Source organism: Pinus tabuliformis, chromosome 9 (genome assembly GCF_031772625.1).
Source record: "Pinus tabuliformis cultivar Carrire ecotype Pingquan chromosome 9, CPIR1, whole genome shotgun sequence".
Taxonomy (NCBI): Eukaryota; Viridiplantae; Streptophyta; class Pinopsida; order Pinales; family Pinaceae; genus Pinus; species Pinus tabuliformis.
In genome coordinates, this window is record NC_142307.1 from 1,552,389,675 (window position 1) to 1,552,394,917 (window position 5,243).

The 5,243-nt window shown below is 36.4% G+C and overlaps 1 pseudogene; it reads right to left on the minus strand.

Moving 5' to 3' along the window:
* Positions 1 to 251: 251 nt before the first annotated feature.
* On the minus strand, positions 252 to 851 carry LOC149154523 (serine/threonine-protein kinase TIO pseudogene; annotated as a pseudogene).
* Between the last annotated feature and the right edge of the window lie 4,392 nt (positions 852 to 5,243).

The window sequence follows — 5,243 nt, forward strand, 5'->3', positions numbered from 1 at the left end:
AATTGCAATGAAATCTATGACAACACGAAAGGCCTGAAACCCTGTCATTTGGCCTGTGATGCGCTTTCCACCTCCTTCTGTTTTTAAGTATGCTAAAATTATAGATATAATGAATCCATTCAAACAATCAGGTCCATTGATAGAATTTCTCTGTCTAGCCCAAACTTTAAGTAATAATAATAATGCTTCCACAAAAGTTTCTTGATCCAGAAATGTTCTTTTTAAGGATAATACTGTTGGAATGATCCGTATCACAAAGCTATTTGCAGAAGTTTCTGTGACTTTTCAGAAGCATCATCTGTCTGTGTCTTTCCTTTGGAACTACTGCTACGTGAACTGGCTATGTTTCGAGCAGGTGAGGGAATCACAATATTGACTTCACCCCTCCAAGCTGCATCACATCCTCTTGCAGCAGCAGTTGCAGCACGTGCTTCTCTAGCTTCTATCTCTGCTTGGCTCTCTTGTACAAATGGGTGCTCCAAAAGTGCAGGCCAAGTCAATCTATTCTGTGAAACCTTGTTCAAAAGACCCTTCAAAAAACTTTTGAAATTAGGGCTGATATTGTCTGGATATTTAACTGGGTCCTTAACAATGTGCCGAATAAGCGTATAGACAGAATTCGTATAAAAAGGAGGTTGACCAACAAAAAGCTCGTATAAGATTACACCAAGTGACCATAGATCTGCTGTATGATTGTATGGTTGTTCGCGTACTAGTTCAGGAGCCATATAAAGCGGGGTCCCTTTGATTGAACGAAGCACCATTGTATTGCAAGACATAGCTCTTGCAAATCCAAAGTCGCAAAGCTTGACAACACCTCCAGCACCAATAAGAATATTTTGAGGCTTCATATCACGATGTATAATACGATGAGAATGGAGATAATGAAGTGCCCGCGCCAGTTGCTTAGCAATAGCCTGAACTTGTGCTTCAGGAAGTCATTTGTCATCTTCAAGAATCTCCAATAGTTCACCCTGTGCAAATTCTGTGACAACACAAAACTCCTGTGGACTTTCAAATGCATCTAGCATCTCTATGATATTTTCATGCTTCAGCTGTCGTAATATCTCAATTTCCTGCCTCAGATTGTCAATGTCTTTTTCATTCTTTCCATGCTTTAAGATAAACTTCATAGCAACTGTCTGCCCTGTGTACTTGCGCCTGCCTTTGAACACCTTTCCAAAAGAACCTTCACCAACTAACTCTACAACATGATAATTTTCCACGCCCATCTTACAAATTATTGAAAATGGCGGAGATAAGTTCCTTGCAGCAGTAAGAGACCTTCGTCGAATGAACAGAGAATGAGTGGCCCCGTTCGGTGATCCGGAGGGTGCGTAGGATCAGATCGGAATGCAAACCCAGCCATCAGTAAATCTACAACATCTTCAGCAGCTACATACAGTATGCCCCACTGCTTCTGCCAAGCTATTTCTGAACCCTTCTTGTTTGGGACTAACACCCCTTTCCTTATTTTGCTTCCGCTTCAACATTCGAAGCAACAGAGGCAATCCTACACCATCTGCCTTCTTTTCAAAAGTTACAGGGGAAATTCTACTAACATTTATGCCCTCATAGAAAGCAGCTATATCAGTAGTGAAAAGACGAGGCATGCACCACGGCTCAGGGTAAACCATTTAACCTTATACTTGTTAATGTTTAAAACCGCAGCCAGTTCAAGGCCAAAGTATCCTCCACCAACAATCACAGCTGTGCATTCTTGGCTAATGTATATATGGGAAGAATGAGGATGAAGCATCCGACCATCTTCTTCATCGGATGCATCACCAAGGCGTGCAATTGCCTCAAAAAGAGATTGCTCATGCTATTTTAATGCCGCCTTAGCTTTCTCTACATTGGTAGGATCAAGATGATCACCTCTAAAAACCCTTTCCACCTCCTTGATAAGCTTGTCAGTCTCCCGTAACTCAATACTAACAGGTTCCTTGCTGCGTGTACCATTTTGAGAAGATCCATAGCCCTTTGAACTCTGCCACATACAATGCAACTTAGAGAACCAGCCTTCCCCTGCTTCCACTTGTTTTGCTATAATGTCAAACTCAGACAACCGTGCTGTAATGCTTTTGCCAGCTAGCGGAAAGGCATCTAAGCTGAAATAATGGCTTTAATGTTTGATGCGTTCACTTTTTACAAGCCCATGATATTTTTACAAAGAGCATCCCAAGACATACGCTGATATTCCAAGCTGCTTTTATCTTATATATCCTTTCATCATTTGCGCCAGCTTGAAAGGAGGAACATAAACACCGCCACTTCTTCCAAGCGCCTTTTCAGTGTTTCTAACTCCCTCTTTCAGAACTCTGTTCAATAGGCATGCTAGGATTTTGGGTCTCCACTGAAAACTCGAACAAATCCCCAATTTCGTAGCACGCTACGAAATCACCTAAACAGGTAGCGCTGCGAAACTGCTAAAAAGGATTCATGCGCTGCGAAAACACCTTGTCCTTAAGCTAGGCTAAAAAATTTTGGCAACAGAATTTTCAGTGATAACATAAATGTTAGGTGTTATCCCTTTATCTATCCCTTCGCAACATTTAAACCTAATTACTAGTAAAATAAGGTCATCGAACCTTACTTACTTATAGGTTTTTACCCAAGAAACTAAAAGTTTCAACTATTAAAATTAAAATTTATTTTTCATAGTCCATCCCCTTATTCCCAAACATTCCTAGTGTGCATTTATTTAAGGCACACAAACCCTGCTTTTTACCCTATCAAATCAATGCAATTTGGAGTATTCTTGAACAATGAAAATATATATGTGAAAAATTAAAAATATTTAATTGTATTAATTTTACCTATGAGTAAAAAAATACTCTCCAAGTTGAATCATTCAATTTTTCCTTGAAATGAAGGTTGGGTGTGCATTTGTGTGAAGCAGGCCAAAATTTCCTTGCTTCACTAAAATGCATGACCAAGCTTCATTTATTGGTCAATCTGATTGATTCAAATTGTAGATTGTTTATTTAATTATTTTACACACTTTTACATTGTTATATCTTTACTTTGAGCTTAAATATTTATACTTCAGATTTCATACAACATTCTAAGTTTTGCTTCGACTTGCCTTATGTGAAAGTTGTGTATAAGTGGGAAACATAGTCATGTAGGATATTTTTCATACAAGATGCAAGGTTATATCCTAAGGTTATGAATTGTACAATCATGTCCCATTTCAAATTTCATTAGCAAGAGTGTAATTGGCTTGTCCTGGGAGTGCATATTTGTTCCGACTGTGATCATTAGTAGATATCATCAATTGTATTTTGAAAAAACTTGGATTTCAATGTATAACTTTTCCTTTATGAAAATTATTATGATATGTTGCATAAAATGGTTTTATATTTATGTTGGAATGATCTTTACTGCACAACCAATTAAGTATAGGTCCGGGTGTGCATTTATTTGAGGCACACAAAACTTCACTTTAACCCTACGAAATCGATCTAATTTGGCATATTCTTTCACAACAGGAATTTCTATGTGAAAAATTACTGTTAATTATAAGTAAAAAGTACTCTCCAATCTGAATCATTCAATTTGGCCTTGTAATGAAGGTTGGGCATGCATTTTTGTGAAGTGGGCCAAAATTTCCTTGCTTCACTAAAATGCATGCCAAGGCTTCATTTATTGGCACATCTGTTTTATTTAAATTGTAGATTGATTATTTATTTATTTTACACATTTTTTAATTATTATATGTTTACTTTGATCCTTAAATAAAAAAATTTCAGACTTCATACAACATTCCAATTTTTTCTTCAACTTGCATTATGTCAAAGTTGTGTATAGGATTTTCTTCAGCTTACTGCTGGGCAGAAAAATTGTCCTTGTTATTCAGAGCAATAGATTCAAACTCTTCACATTAATTATCAATCCGGGTAGGTTTTGTTATTTCAACGCTATTACAAAAAAGTATATGCAAGGGAAAATGATGACTAGTGCTAATGAATTTCAAACTCAATTGTTGTAATCACACTCTTAGCAATTCAACACCGATTGTTACGCTCACAAGAAATAATCACATAATGCAGAATAAAACCATTATATCACGTAGTCTCTCTTATTCAGAAAAGAACAACACTCTTGGAAACCATTCTCTCAAAAAATGTTGAAACACACATTCGAATGAAATTAACACACCATTAAATAGTAACATGAATTAAATAACTTTCACACTAACAAAGGAATCAGTCCAAGACCTATGTTGTTACACAATATAAAGGTTAGATTTCTGCAATCATTAAAGCATGAACACGATTAATAATAACAATAACATCAATCACACATGAATTATAATTGAGAGGAAATAAATCGAACACCTAAATTACCTTCCTAACTAGTGATCCCTATCAAGAAGGAGGGCCCTTCCTTCATAGCACGAGATGGTAGACTACACAACACACAAGCTAGTCAGTAGAAAGGTATGGTGCCACGAATGGTTGAGATTGCATTAATGAAATAATTAGGATTACAATGATGGTGCTCTCCCCCTCTATATTTATCTATCTATTTATATATGTCTATCTCGTGTAGGCAGAGAGTACACCTCTTTATAATTTCAGATTACAATGATAAGATCATCATGATAATCTCTCGATTCTCATGTGATCTAATTTGAGAATACATATTAACAATTTGATAAAAATTTCCAAGGTTAGGACAAAGTTGTACCAGTGTTTCCTAATCATAATAATTATTAATAGAAAATACTAATTGATTTAGTTGTGTTTTCCATAAATTCTTCCTTTGACAATCGAACTATATTTTGACCAGATGCTTTCCAAATTGATCTTCATAACTAATTGAAGGAGTTCAACGCGTCCAAAATAGATCTTCATGTGTAACAACAATTCTCAATGAGTCCTTGTCCTATCCTTGGCGAGGAAAAACTAGAAAGTGTAATCCTACAACAACATCTCAACATACCACAAACCCTGTAACAACCCAGTTGTCAGTTTTACGAGAAAAATAGCCCAAAATAATAGTTCTCATGCCAAATTACAAGTAGAATTGGATCATAAGGATGACATATAAAAAGAGACATACCTAGGTTGATAATGGCTATTATAGTGGCAGAGTATGGTCTTGAGAATAAAAAGGGTAAAGAAAAGGTAGGAAAATGAATGCAAAAAGATGTAAATTTCATGTCCCAACATCCCCCCAAACTTAAGTATCCTCATGTCCATATCTACATGATTTCACGTCTGTACATCTCCATC